The sequence below is a fragment of the Populus nigra genome, chromosome 4, assembly GCF_951802175.1.
Source record: "Populus nigra chromosome 4, ddPopNigr1.1, whole genome shotgun sequence".
Classification (NCBI taxonomy): Eukaryota; Viridiplantae; Streptophyta; class Magnoliopsida; order Malpighiales; family Salicaceae; genus Populus; species Populus nigra.
This window is the reverse complement of record NC_084855.1, coordinates 22,811,612-22,828,130: the sequence shown is the minus strand read 5'-3', so window position 1 is coordinate 22,828,130 and position 16,519 is coordinate 22,811,612. Positions and strand designations below refer to the sequence as shown.

The following is a 16,519-nucleotide window of genomic DNA, read 5'->3' as shown; positions in this document are numbered from 1 at the left end:
TCCAATCTCACGTTGGGTCTAAACGTGACCGCGTCCAACTACAGGTTGAGTTTGGACAAGATCGCTTCCAACGCCATGTTGGACCTAAACGCGACCGCGACCAACTCCAAGTTGGGCCTAGACGCGTCCCTACCCAACCCCAGGTTGGGTTGGGCGTGACCGCGGCCAACCCTAGGTTGGGCCTGGACGTGTCCACGCCCAACCCCATGTTGGGCCTTGACACGGTCGGGTCTAGATATGACCGCATCTAATTCGCCCAACCCCACACGTCCAAGCCCAACCTCACGTCGGTTTTCTTAATATAATAATGTGTTATAAATATTATTATTTTTCTTATAATTCAAAGTGTTCATATCAAAAATATTATTATTTGTATTATAAATATTATTATTTTTATTATAACTCAAAGTATTGATATAGAAAATATTATTATTTGTGTTATAATCATCATTGAAATTCTTAATATAATTATTTATGTGATAAATATTTTCATTTTTATTATAATTCTAAATATGAATATTAAAAATAGTATTATTTGTGTTATAAATATTATTATTTTTATTATAATTAATAGTATGAATATTAAAAATAGTATCATTTGTGTTATAAATATTATTATTTTTAATATTATTAATAAAAAAATTAATAAATCTGAAAAAATTTATTATTAATATAAAAAATTACTTTTTATATTATAAATTTTTATAAAAAAAATTTATGAATATAAAAAGTAAACCCACTAACAGTGCAGGCATCCATCTAGGTCGAAAAGAAAAGGGCTCAGTCATTCTTCAACCTACTGAAGTCCAGTCCAATCCATTCCAAGCCATTGATGTATTGCGAAGGCGCGCACACATATACAGGCATGCATGTTTTCCTTCGAGCTTAGCAGCATTTCAGAGAGAAAGTGGCCTCTGATCGATAGACTTTTTCCTTTTTTTCTTCTTTCTGTTTTCAGAAATGGAAGTCGACGCAGTAAAGAGTCTAAAGACTTCCATTTTAGAGTGGGTTCTTCTTTTCCATCATATGGCTAATTAATACAATGAAAATAGCATGTTCGCAAAGTTGCCACCAGTTGGCTCGATATTTTTTAAAATTCTTAAATGAATGGAATTACTTTGGTTTTTGTGAAATTGTAATTGGTAAATGTCTTGGGATAAAAACAAAATGTATGTTATTACAGAGTTCAAGGTCTTGATTACAAGTCTTGAAAGCGTAGAGGATGAAGTCCAGGAAATCGGAGGAGGCCCAATTAAGGCGTGGAATCTTTGCTTATTTGTTTTAAATTTCAAGAATCTCCTTTCCCTTAATTCCCTCCATTTTTATTATACTACAATTAGCCTGATTTTTCAATTGAAACCACTGTTAAAATGAGGAAGAATAAGAATATAGAAGCAGTCTTCTGGAGAATTACAAGAGCCCTGCAAAAGGGACTGCTGTTGTCTCTTCCTTGCCATTGTTTGGGGATTTCCAGAGCCTTAATTTCTTATGGATTTCAAGGGTAGTCTAGTGGATTTCTAGGTTTTTAATTTACAATACTTCCCTTTAATCACTCTATTTTGTTCAATATCAATTTACTATACTGATTTCATAGGAAACGATACTCTTTAGTAACTCTTGACTGTTCTCTTTCATTTATTGACTGCATTCCTCGTTTTCTTAAAAGTTCTGTTCTCTTCGCTTGCCTGTTTGAGGCGGCAAAGTGTCTGCATGCATCTGACTGCAGTCTTTTTTTATTGCAGATGCAAGCAATCAGTTAGTGCTGTTTATTGACACCGTTTGCTGCATAGTTTCAAGCGCTTCAACTGCAGTTTTCGCCGCGTAGACGAACAAGTAGTGATCTTCTTTCAATATGGGCCGTGTCAAATTCCTATCCTTGGGTTACGTGTACAGTGATATTTGCAGATTACTACTTTTGAGCCAGAAAAGTTTTGGCCTTTGCGCCAGCCCTCACACAATGGTAGATGACTACGAACTTCAACTAGAATGGGAACGTCACAGATTATTAGACTTAGAAGTGGGCTTCACCTAGATTTTCTCAGTCTCAGCTTTTATCCAGAAAGAAAAGCCTTTTTCATATTTCTAGGTTGCTTTGATGTTCCAAGAGCTGGTGTCAGAGGATAGAATATTGGGAGTAATTACTGCTCATATGTTGGAGAAACAGGAAAGCGAAGGCCGTCCTCCTGGTCTAAACGCACTGAACTTCTACAGGTTAGAGAAACTTTGGAATTGAGAAAAGAGTCCTGCTCAAATTAGTGGTTGCAATTAGCAGCAGCTTTGTTTTCCCAATCACCAAATTTCTTAACCTCCAAAAGGCTCATTGTGTTAAGACCAGCAGTCCAGCTTACAAGGGAGCAAAGATGCCCAAGTTGCAAATGAATAAGCTGAAGAAAGTCACCAAACAAGCTGTAGTAGCTTGGTCTGGCTTATTTTTCTGGCATCTTCACTTCCCAAGCATGAGCTAAAACTCTGCTAGGATCTGTTCATGAACTTGCAAGTGCAGCTTGAATGTAATTTAATTATGGCGTTCAGTGTTTGAAGTCCATGAACATTTTTAACAAGCCATAAACACTTAACAGGAGGAATGGACAAAACAAAGAATACCTAATCATGATTAGATGGTTGATTCAAGTGGTTGGGTATTTATTTTTTTAAAATAAGATTTTGATTTCGAATTTTGTGTATGGTAATATTTTTATTTTGACGTATTAACAAAAAAATATTTAATATATATCTAAAACTAAAGTTTATGACATGAGTTTTTAATCATTGTAAAAAAATAAAAATAACTATATTATAAGAAATTATGATTCAAATTTTTTCGTTTACAGTTTTTTTCACAGTTTTTTTTTAATGAGACACATTTGTGTTTTAGTTTTTGTTAATACATGGTAAGATATTATTAGTTGGTATCTGAATCCGCAAGTTCATAAAGGAAGGCCGTTTGTTTTTCACTTTTCACTGTCAAAATTGCATCAAGGTGAATTTCAAAAATGTATTGGGCAAGAAAAAAATATTAAATTAAAATATTTTTAGTTATTTTTATTATTTTGATATATTATTGTTAAAATAAAAAAAAATTAATCTGAAAAGTATTCATGTTAATATATTTTTAAGTAAAAAACATTTTACATTATAATACCAAACAAACTATAGACTAAATGTTGTTTTTTAAAATGTTTTTTTATTTAAAAATATATTGAAATAATATATATATTTTTATTTATTTTTTATATTAACACATTAAAAAAATCTAAAAATACAAAAAAATTAATTTAAAATAAAGAAAAAATAAAAAAATTAATATTTTTTTAAAATACTTTTAAAATATAAAAAACAAGCACTCTTAGTTATTTGTAATTACATCAACTGTATTTTGTATGGGCTTCTTATAAATATGGCTTCCCAGTTTATGGACAGTTGATATTATAATATCTTATATTTTTATAGAATAATAACTAGTTCTTCTGAATAAGATTCTTCAAATTCACATAAAAATAAGATAAAAATAATTATCATGGTGAATCTCATCTTTATATGAGTGGAAAAGTAACAATCATGAAGCATCTAATAATTTTTTTTAAAGATGTAATCATTTAGAAATACAGTGCAAACCGTTTCATAAAAAATTAAATTTTTTTTGTTAAAAATTAATTTATTTTTATATGTTTTGGATCATTTTAATGCGTTGATTTTAAAAATAATTTTTTAAAAATAAAAAAATATCATTTTGATGTATTTTAACATAAAAAATATTTTAAAAAATAACCATAACTACATTCCTAAATAGATATAGAATAATTGAGGACACATAAGTTAAAAGAAGAGGATAAGATTGTGTGAGGATCAAAGTAAGTGATTGTAGAAGATGCATGGTTTTGTTATCATTTTTTAGCTTGGTAAATATTTTTGAGCAAGAGAAACAAAGAAAATAAAAAATATATATTTTTAAGCGAGGTAAATTTTTTTTAATCATTTTTAATGGGTATATATACAATCTTCTCTGTTCATCATTTATCCATTTCGCTTTTCAAAGTAAATTTATAGAATAATGCTAGTAAAAATTACTTACAAGCACTCTTGAAACTTTTCATTTAAATACTATTTTTTAAACAATTATAGTATGAGGTATTTTATGGCAACCTTATGAGTGCAATTTGATGGAGGATTTTCTTATAATTTTTTTTAATTTGATTAGTCCAAATACTCAAGCAAGATTTTCTTTCCAAGTATAATATTTGGCCAAATTCAGAGAATTAAAATTAATTTTAACCAAATCTTATTTGGAAATGATTTTATATTTTAATTTTCTAAACTAATCTCAACAACCCAAAAAATGAATGCAAAATGCCGTAAAAAAATACCAATGAAATATTAGTCTAATGGTTAAGGCACTGCTATATTCCTGTAAACATGAGAATACAAGTTTGATTCCCATAAAATATACTTATTAGGAGGGGCAGCCACGAATCCTGAACGGAACTAGTCTCACCTTTAAAAAAATATGAGGATATGCAAGTAAGAACTAAAAAAAAAAATCCAGCCCCGATATCCAAATGCGTCCTTAAAGAGAGTTTGTAAGAAACGGTAGTAGAGATGGACTGTTGTGTCCTAACATTTCCAGCTACCTGTAACAGAATATTCCTAACGGTAACCAAACAAATCCTCAATTCTGAAACCTAACAGAAGTCTCTCTAATTTTGCTACCTGACAATTTATTTTACAGCGGGACTGATTTTTTCCTAGATTGATTTAATCTGTTAATTATCATGTTTATTTTTATGTTTTAAAAATATTTTAAAAAAATTAATTTTTTTATTTCAAATTATTTTTTGATATGTATGTCAAAAATAATTTTTTAAAAATAAAAAATATTATTTTGATGTATTTCCGAGCAAAAAACACTTTAAAAAATAATCGCCATCATACTTTCAAATACTTTTTAAATCAATAGTTAATTTATTTTCTTAAAAAAAACTTAAAATTTCAAATTAATCTATATTGTGGTGGCTTTCACTTTTAGGTGCTTTTTAGAAGTGCACTTGATCTTGAAAAAAAATATTAAATTAATGTTTTTTTAGTGTTTTTGTTTATGATTTTCATATACTGAAATAAAAAAATAAAATAAATTATTTTGATATATTTTCAAGCGAGAAGCACTCTATACCATAATACCAAATACACGCTAAAACAACCAATTTTAACCAAGTTAATATATTCTTAGTTAAAATAAAAACATGACCTAAATTGGTTTTCAAGTTTTAAATTTTTTGGTATATCCACCAAATCAAATCAAGTGAGGAACAAAAAACCGCTAGTGGTTGTTGATGTGTTTGGGAGTGTGGTTGTGGTTATTTTTAAAGTGTTTTATACTCAGAAATGCATCAAAATAATATATTTTTTTATTTTTAAAAAATTATTTTTGATATCAGCGCATCAAAACGATTCAAAAACACTAAAAATATTAATTTTAAACAAAAAAATTCAAAAATTTTTGAAACATAGGTTGGATCGCTTTCCCAACCGGTACTCTAGTAGGATTTTTTTTTTTTTGCTATTAACTATTGATGTTAATATTAGAGTTATTTTGAAAACATTTAGCAATAAAAAATCATGCTATAAGTTGAGATTTTTTGTAATCTACAATCTTATTCTAAATTGGTATTTTTGAAAATTAAAAACAATAGTAAAAAATTCAAATATGTTTTTGGAATTTCTTTTAAAATGCTTCAAGTTTCCATAATGATTTTCCCTTTCTTTATTCATAAAGATATACAAAATTAAGTCATTTCATTTTTTTTAAGATATTTTTCTAGAAAATATGATTTTCTACATTTGAAAAGTACCTTTATTTTCCATCCATTTTCCTTCTGATTTATCCAAATATAAAGAAGAAAGAAATTCTCCCCTCCCCTTCCATCACAAGTGATTCCAAAACTCACTACCATACCAAACAAAACCTTAAATACTTTACAGATAAAAAGTACATCAACTGTTTTTTAGCTCCACCAGGTACTTTCTATCTAGTTGCTTCCCCCACTCTCCCTCTTACTCTTGTTTGGACCAATTTCTTTCCATTTAAAAGTGTAAGTGGAATTGCCTCTTCTCTCTTGTCCCATCTCTCTGCCTTATTAATTTGCTATAACAAAACTAGCTATACAAAGAATCATTTTCTTCATAGTTAGTTTCAAATTGCATGAAAAATTGAATTTTGAGCTTCTTCCATCAAGAAATAAAAGAAAAGGAAAGAACATGGATTATGGGTTTCATTTCTTGACTTTCTTGGATTTATTTCTTTTGTTGTCCCACCATCTTTTTTCATCTTTTTTTCTGTTTGTTTGTTTGCAGGGCTGTTGTTACTGTTAAATTTGGTTTTGGAGAAATGAGTGCATTGAACTTGGGCTGGCACTGTAAATCATTTGATTCTCAAACTGCCTTGAGATGTGGCGCTTATCCTACCTTTTCTCACCAAGCTAATGCACTAGCTTTTAGAGGTAGTGAGTCAATGGGCCATGCTTTGAAAATTCCTTTTGGAAATACTTCTGCTAGAAGAAGACTGATGAATCATATCCACTCTCCTTTGCGGGTGCGTAGTTTTCTACACTACAGGGTATTATGTAATTTTCTATTGTTTATATAAATTTAGGGTGATGTGATGTATTGCCTATGTTGCAGGTTATCTGTGTGGACTACCAAAGACTGGACCTTGATAACTCGGTGAATTTCTTAGAAGCTGCCTTGTTATCTTCATCCTTTCGCTTTTCTCTGCGTCCATCTAAACCATTGAAGGTTGTCATTGCTGGTGCATGTGATGAAACTCTATCCTTCTCTTTGGATGAGAAAACTTTGTGGGTTAACAATTTAGACTTAGATTTATATAAAAAAATTTCATTGACATATTCTCCTCGTATTTAATAATATTGAAGCTCATAATTTCATAAATTTTGTATATATACTCTTAAGAGATTATGCCGTTTTAGAATAAAGAAAATGTTTATCGTTAATGTGTGATTAAGAAATTTCCTTATTGATTCAGGTTTGGCTGGTTTATCTACAACAAAATATTTGGCAGATATAGGCCATAAGCCTGTATTGCTTAAAGTAAGAGATGTTCTAGGTGGAAAGGTTTCTATTCTGCTCTATTTTTAGTATGCTCTCAAGTTGGCAATATACTTGTGCTTGCTGATTTTTCTATTCATTTGTTATTTTTTTTTATTTTTTCTTGTCCTGTCATCATTGTCATCATCATATAATTCATGGTTTCTTGTTGAGCTTGATGATGCAAATGTTAATAATCTGAAGAAACATGCTGTGTTCTTGTACTCAATATGTGGTTGCCAACTTTTTATGCTAATTAGATTAACTTTTAGATTTGACTTGTGGCTTGTAAAGTGCTTTTAAAGTACCTGGCAAAACTCTGAGATTTATTGTCCCTCTGTCCACTCCACATAAGATAATTGTGTAGATATCTCTTGTGAACACCAAACGGTTTATCCAGAAGTTTCAACTCAGGCTGATGCTTCTTAAAGCCAAGAGCACACGATGTCCTTTGGCCTTTTATGTTAGGGCTATTTGTTTTGTTTCTTTGATCAAAATAAATTTTTGTTGGAGGGATCATTATTGTAAGATGCAAGTACAGTGAATAGCAGAATTGTCATGTTGGTTGGAGGGGAATGGCTTTTGTAATATACTCCAAGTAGATTTTTTAGTGAAATATATGATCTTAGTAAATTTGTCTTTCTGAGTCAGAGGAATAACTTTTTGGACCAGAGAAACTCTTAATCATTTTGTCTCCGGTGCAGAGAGAATTATATTCCAGTAGATGGATCTGACCATGCCAATAATAAATGGCAACCTAGAGCTACCATCATAAAAAGAACAAGCAGCTATGCCATGGAATGAGAAATCTTCTTGTTTGCATTTCCATTCTGTTGTTTCACATTAGTATCTTAAACCTTTGGCAAGATGTTGTAACACATTATCCAAAAGCTATTGGTTTCTTGTGCTCTTGTTGTAATTGTGTATAAACGTGTTAATATCATTTATTTTTTTTATTGGGTCTAGGATCGTGTGCTAAGTGGTTTTGTGTACAATCAATATGAGGGCAGTGCTGAATAATCTCATATTGGTTTTGTCTAATGTCTGATATGGTCTTGTTACAATTATGAGTCTCTTTGTATAATTGCTTAGGATTTTAAGATGGATGCTCATGCACATTTAAATGATGTACAGTAGGTTTTAGTAACGAAGTAGGTTACTTTGTTCATTAGATCTATCTCTTTGTTATTTTTATCCACTAATGTTTAGCCTGTTTTCTAGAAAGTGGCTGCATGGAAAGATGACGATGGAGATTGGCATGAGACAGGCTTGCATATATTCTGTAAGTTCTCATTACTAGTAAAAAGAAACAGGGGACAGAATTTTAAGCTCACTTTTTTTCTATTACTTCATATGCCTGTTCATTAGGTAAGATAGGTTCGAATTCCTTCATGAGTTATGCTTAATGTTAATTTTATAATGTTGTTTCCATTCATCATTATCTTATTTACTTTGTAACGTGTCTTCATGGAAAGTTTTAAACATCTCCCTTCTTTATGGTTTTTCTGCATCTAATCTGGCTATTGTAATCTAGTTGTTGATTTTGATGCTTCATGAAGCTGTTTCTTTCTTTTTTGTTATAGGTGAATCATAACCTTTGGTAATTTTATTGCTGCTCTTACTGATTCTTTATTTTATTGCTTGTAAGTAGGGCGTATCCAAATGTGCAGAACCTTTTCGGTGAACTTGGTATCAATGATAGGTTGCAGTGGAAGGAGCATTCTATGATATTTGCAATGCCAAATAAGCCAGGAGAATTCAGTCAATTTGATTTTCCTGAAGTTCTCCTTGCACCATTAAATGATAAACAACTTGTCTGTGAAAATAAAGAATTAAAACATCTTTTGTAAACCTATTATGTTTGATATTGTTTCTTCAAATATTGGGGCTACTTGTTTAGTAGCAAAAGGTAAGACGAACAAAGAATGCATTGTGAATTTCTTGAATCAGTGAAGCCTTTATGATGAAAAGGACTTCTTAGCAGATGGTTGGTGCTAGCCAACCTCAATAAAATCATCATGTTCTCATAATCAGCACTTTTGAAACAAGATGAATTGGTAGAAAGATGAGAGGTCTGGTTTTCCAAGCTTTAGGGTTTTGAAGGAGTTGAAACAAGAAAGACTTGTCTTAAAATATACAAAAAAACAAGGTTTTCCAACCCAAATTTCTGTGCAAAGTTGTGTGTTTGGATAGATCCCAATTTAAACCCCTAGAGGACCTATTTATAGACGTTTGAGAGTCAATAGGAGGTTTAAAGGTACATTAATGGTCCAAGAGTTAAAAAATCCCTCAAAATAAAAGTTGATTAGAAATAAGAAAAAAGTCAATAAAATGAAATCCAAATCACATAGTAATAGGAAAACTTGTCAGAAAGGGAATAGAAGAAACTATTGTTTGCCTACCAAAGTAGTCGGCCAACTAATTGAGGGCTTACTAGTGTGATGGCCAGCCAAATGGGATATGTTTTGGGCATGTTCCTTACTTCAACTTCTGCATGCAAGGGTCTTCAAACGGCTATAAATCTCTCACAAGGATGAAATTTTTGAATTGTAATAAATCATTGGAAAGCTATAGATGTCTAATTCCTAAAGATTATCAAAAGACTGAAAAGAGCTCAAGTTTGACTAGTAGCTCAAGCTTCCTTCCTAGAGCAGTGTAACCAAACATAACATAAAATAATTCCCTTTTTAGTGAGGTTAGATTCTTGTCCAACCCTAGCTTGATACCCTTTGGTTTCATTTTTTCTCATTCTTCTTTCCAATTTTTGTTTTTTAGGAATTCATATGCACAATCCTTCCTCCTTTTGTTTAAGAATAGGCATTTATGCACAATCCTTCCTCCTTTTACTTAGAAATCTCCATACACCCTTCAGACTTTCAAAATAGTGTTCAAAATCAATTTTCCTAATTGTCCTTGCTAAGTATTCATTCCAAGTAGATTCCATGTGGATGCTTCATTACTAATTTTAAAAATAAAACACATGTTCTGGGGAATGTGCCTTATAATCCAATAGTGATTGCATAACCTGCTAGAAGTATTACAATCAATGCATTTTATGCTTATTTTCTGTGCTGTTAAACCATTCCACTTTTTACATGGTATGGGTAGGTGAATCATAATCCTTATATTGAGTGACTGTACTTCACATCAAAAAGATATTTATTCTTATCGCATCATAATATTCATGTTGAATTTCTTCAACAGTGCTCCACATCTTTTTTTCCCCTCCAGATTTACCTAATAATTGCTGTAAATGTATTGGCAGGGATATTGGCCATTTTGAATAACAATAAAATGCTGACTTGGCCAGAGAAAGTGAAGTTTGCAACTGGGCTCCTGCCTGCAATGGTTGGTGGACAGGCATATGTTAAGACTCAAAATGGTTTGAATGTTCAAGAGTGGATGAGAAAACAAGTATACTTTAGCTTGCCAATATCAACTATGTAGATGCGTAAGCAGCTCATGTACACAGGAAGTCCCTAGCTTATCACTTATGAACTTAATCTCTTTATCAGTTGGAACTATACTGGGAGATGTAGCTTTTTTAGATAGAGCAGAAGCAGACGTGCACATATAATTTAATACTAGAATTTCAAACAAAGTTTTTCTTTTTTTTTTATTTTTGTTAAATATTTATGTTGAATATATTTAATATATGTTTATTATTTATCAGCTTTTGTGCCTAAAAGATGCACTGATAAAAATCTATGCTAACATTTATGTTCTTTAAATCACGTGTTTTACTATTAGATTATGCATGTAAATGCTGAATGTATTATGAAATCATTATGTAGGATCTTCTAGGGTTGTCGGATATACAGATTTGTGTTTAGAGGTACAATATGTGAGCGAACCTTACCATTGACGCTTAACTTGCTCAATTAAATCTTGCAAAGGAAAATATCAGTGCTGGAAGACGAGGTTTATGTGATATGATTGTTATGTTTTCTATATCCTTAGGTGAAGGCTTGAGATCAGAGAACAACTTCCGTCCTCTTCACCCTCTTTCTAAGAAAACAAATTTAAATGAAGATTTCATTCTTTAAAGTACAAAGGATATAATCTTATAGCTCCTAAATAAATTTCACATGACAATTCAGCATAGAGAACTGCATAAACAGGAAATAGAGACATCATGTTTTGCTTTTCAATTCATTCTCAGGATAGTGATTTTATAATTATCTTGATCAATCAACAGAGGATTTGATGATTTTAGTTTTTGAATCAAGCTTTGGTTTATTGTATAGAGTTCTTGTTAAATCTTATCTAATATATTTGAAGTTGGAATATAACTTGAAACATACAAATAGCCATCTGTTTTATCTTTTTCTTTGCTAGGGTGTGCCTGATAGAGTGACTATTGAGGTGTTTATTGCCATGTTGAAGGCTCTTAACTTTATTAACCCAGATGAACTTTCAATGCAATGCATTTTGATAGCTTTAAACCGATTTCTTCAAGTATGCTAGCTACTCCTTCCTACCATTTCCCCTAGATGTTGTATGAGAACTTTATGTAATTCATATATTGGATAGAATATGGAACAGAGCTTTGATCTTTGTGAGATTTTTTATTTCAAGTACAGTATGATTGGAATTTAAAGTTAGTTTTTACTTATTTTATGTGTGCACATGACAGCACATAAGGAAATCCACATATTTGCATCTAGAAACCTCGAGTTATAACTGCAATGATTCCTGACAATGGAAAATATTTATAAAGGGATATTAAAGTTCATTTCCCCCTTTTCGGTTCCCTGATTAAATTTAGTTTCAGTCATGTCATAAGCTGTTTGTAAGCAACAAGCTGCTGATCACCCTATATCTACTTCTTTATTGTTTGTCATTTCTAACACTTTTCTATCTGTCTGGCAACAATACAATAGATGAGCAGGTGCTCAGAAAGAACATTTTTGCTCATTTTCCAGATTAAGTAATCTCTTTATTCATGCTTATGAATATATGCTTCTATATTTTTATGGGGTGTATGCATATATTTATGATTGTTTTCCAGGTTATTATTTGTATCTGAATGAATAGAAATCACTTCTATCCTTTCATTTTGATTTTCAATTATTCATGTACAAGGGTTATCATATAAAGCATAAACTCTGGGATATGATGATGCTAAATGAACTCACCGATATCCTACAACTAAGCACATGAGCTCATCATTGCTCATTTCTAATTTTTCTCAGGTCTTTTTGGACAAAAAAATTGATTTCTATTAATTTTTTTCGGCAACCTACAAATAATTTGTTTGGATGTATTAATATTTCTAATCATGATTGAACATACAGCTGTTGTATATTATATAAGCTACATGAAATACATTTTCCTGAATAGACAAAATTATGTTAATTCCCAACAGGAGAAACATGGTTCAAAGATGGCTTTCTTGGATGGTAATCCCCAGGAGAGACTTTGCATGCCAATCATATTCAGTCGCTTGGTGGTGAAGTCAAACTCAATTCACGGATAAAGAAAATTGAGCTAAATGATGATGGAACCGTGAAGAGATTTTTACTAAATTCTGGGGACGTGATTGAAGGGGATGTTTATGTGTTTGCGACTCCAGGTATACTCAAATCTTTCCTGTTGCAATACATACCTCGTATACTTTGTAATCTCTATTTTCTGATATTGTTAATTTATGTTGCTCCATCCAGTTGATATTTTAAAGCTTCTTTTGCCTGATAACTGGAAGGAGATTCCTTACTTCAAGAAATTGGAGAAATTAGTTGGAGTTCCCGTTATCAACGTTCACATATGGTTAGTGATGGATTCCATTACCATAAATAAGTAAAATAATGAGAATGCTCTTGTGTTCTTACAGAACACCGTGTTATATTAGTAGCTTTCTTTGTTAAGTTTCTAGCTTTGACTACCTGCGGTTTACTGTAAGTGGTAACATCCTTTTGCATTATGCAAGAAGGTGGCAATTAGCCCCACAACTAACATTAATAGTCAATTTAGCTTCCCTTCCCCACTAACTAGCAACAACAAACAACTAATATCATGTTATGTGTTACTTATACGCTAGCTCAATGGGAACATTCTTATCAACTATATAACTGTGTCATCAATCATTTTTTCTCAATTTCACAACACTTTCTTCTGCAACAAAAGTATCACTACATTTCTTAACTTTTTTTTTTATTATGATGCTCTTTAATTTTTAAGTTGGAGTCAATATCTCTCTTTATATGTTGACGCATCTCGTTGTTAAATAGTTCAAACCTAAGCTTGATTTTCCTCTAACAATTATCTTTATTGCAGGTTTGACAGAAAACTGAAGAATACATATGATCACCTTCTTTTCAGCAGGTTTTGCATCTTCATTCTGTATTAATTTATTTGTTTAGAACATATATTTATTGTTAGAAACCAGTTAAATCAAAAGCTTAAGCTATTAAGTGAGATTTCAAGAATAATTGTTAAATAGTTCAAACCTAAGCTTGATTTTCCTCTAACAATTATCTTTATTGCAGGTTTGACAGAAAACTGAAGAATACATATGATCACCTTCTTTTCAGCAGGTTTTGCATCTTCATTCTGTATTAATTTATTTGTTTAGAACATATATTTATTGTTAGAAACCAGTTAAATCAAAAGCTTAAGCTATTAAGTGAGATTTCAAGAATAATTTATATTGTATTCTCTTATACACCTCCTCTAGTAAGTCCTTTAGGCTTGAAACTTGAGTAGACCCCACGCTCTAATTGGAACCACTCAACCTGACAACTTAAACTCTTTGTTAAGGTTTATGTTTTACCTTACATTTTTTTCTATTGCATATATAGGCCCCCCCCCCCCCCCCACACACACACACACACACACACACACACACACACACACACACAAAAGCATTATGCTTAATGCATCTCTTATTGATTGAGTGACTTCAAAGCTACTGATTTTGTGATAACTTACTGATTTGTTGATTTGCATTCTGCATGTAACAATGACGGGAATTTAACAGTACCAACAATGATATTGATATATATCGGTGCTAGCAAATGTGTCTTTTCTTCTGTTCTTTATTTCAATAGAATGATGTTAGGGTTCATAGAATAGCTCTTTAAGAGTCCATTGTAGAACTTTCTAATGATTGGCATCAGAAGAATTTTCCTGATAGCTTCAATCACTTTTTCAACTGGATTTTTGGAGTTTAGTGTTCAAACTCTTCTGATGCATTCTCTGCCCTAGACTCAAGTAGAGTTTTTCTTTCCTTTACAATCCAACTATCTGTTTGTCTTCTTTTTGGTAATTATATTTCTTTTCTATCTTTTCAAAAATAGAGATCCTCTATTGCCTGACGCATTCCATCTCTCATTTATGTTGTGCAGAAGTCCCCTTCTCAGTGTGTATGCTGACATGTCTGTGACATGCAAGGTAAAAGTTGTATTTAAATGTATTTTTTTACACTCACTCACACCTGACACATGCATATACATGTGTTATAAAACACACAAAAACACATTCTGAGTTTTGTAATATTCTCATGTAGATTGACATAATTCACGGTAGCAGTATCTAGTCTTCATAGAATTTTAGTTAACAGGTTAATCAATTTTTGGGTTGCAAATTTTTTGTTATGTACCTACAAAATGTTGAATCCTCTCGCTTTGGTCCATTATGAATGGAAAACAGCATACAATTTGGGGTTTAATGAAGCTTTGGGAAGCTGTTAGCTAAAAGTTTTAACTATTGCTAGTGTTATGTCACAATTCAGAGAAAGTATACGAGTTTGTTTTATTACATCAATTGATGATATTCAGAGATGGAGTTGTTTATTTATGATGGACTGGCATGCCTATTCATCATCAAATCTTCAGACACCAACTCTGTCCCCCCTCCCCTACCCATAAAAAGCTTATACTGAATGTAACCGTTAACTCATTATATACTGTTGTTGCAGGAATATTATGACCCCAAGCAGTCAATGCTGGAGTTAGTTTTTGCGCCTGCTGAAGAATGGATTTCACGGAGTGACTGGGAGATCATTGATGCTACAATGGGGGAACTTGCAAAACTTTTTCCTGATGAAATATCCACAGATCAGAGCAAAGCAAAAATAGTAAAGTATCATGTTGTTAAAACTCCAAGGTTAGACTACAAAGCCTTGCATTTGGAAATACTTCATTAAACACAATTAAGCAAATCATGAACACTGTTTGAAGTCCTCCGTGGGTGATGGAAAACGGATTCTTTACCCTCATGTTACTGAAAATGCATTTAAGTTGAATAACGGGCTTAGTGGCATGTAATTTTACCTTTTATTTTCTTGCGAAAACATTAACTATGTCATCCAGCACCGCACCCTATGTTAGAACTTTATATCACTGCTATTGATTGGTTTTCCAGTTTTTAATTTACATGGAAAGCTTTAACTGGTGAACGACACCAGTACTCAGTCTTCATTTCCCCACTTAGGACCTTTCTAATGAATGTCTCAGGTCTGTTTACAAGACGGTCCCAAACTGTGAACCTTGCCGTCCCATGCAAAGATCTCCTATAGAGGGTTTCTATCTATCAGGTGACTACACGAAACAAAAGTACTTGGCATCAATGGAAGGTGCTGTTCTATCAGGGAAGCTTTGTGCGCAGGCAATTTTACAGGTACCCACCGTTGGCCTAACAATTCTTTTAAGCTGTCTGTTTCAATTTAGGGGATGGCTGAAGCTGTCCAGATAGTTACTGTGCCCATAAAAGAAAGAATTCATGCATCAACAAGGAATGGAAAGGATGATGAAAAACGAGTAGCTAGGGAAGCATTAAGCCTAATGTTTTATAAAATGCACTGGCTTGCGCAGGATTATGAGTTGCTTGTTGCTCGGGGGCAAAGAGAGTTGACTGAGGCAACCATGAGTTAACAACACTGGAATTGGAGGGGCATTGTTTTGGCATTCCTTGAGGATCTTCTAAAGAATCAGGGCAGGTGGCTTGAAAATTTTATACTTGAAGTTGTTCATATATGTTACATCTTGTAAAGCTCTTAAATGAAGCGAATATTAATACATTGAATATAATAAAAGATAAAAAGTAAATTTAAACTGCATTTCATGAAAAGAAAATTATTAATGACATGTAAAATTAATTTATTTTATTAGATCATAGTAGAGCATTTGTTTTTCTTCCAAATCTTATTTAAAGTTTATTTTTCCCTTTCTAATTTTTTTGTTATACAAAATAAATAATAAATGAATAAATAGAAGGAAAGGAAAAAAGGACGAAGGTAAATAAATAACAAATTAATTGCTAAATTTATATCCAAAGTTGTAGGCAAAAAAGGATGTGTAATTATTGATAGGGTTGAAATTAATTGACAAATTGTTTTATAGAATTTAATTACATCGTTTTGTTTTTTACTGTTTAATTTTTTTTAATTGTTTTGTTATTTTTGTCCCTCAATTTTTTAATG

At 31.7% G+C, this 16,519-nt stretch overlaps 1 pseudogene; it reads left to right on the top strand.

Annotated features, from left to right (window-relative positions):
- The first annotated feature begins 6,382 nt into the window (after window positions 1–6,382).
- LOC133691205 (15-cis-phytoene desaturase, chloroplastic/chromoplastic-like) lies at window positions 6,383–15,971 on the top strand (annotated as a pseudogene).
- Window positions 15,972–16,519: the final 548 nt, after the last annotated feature.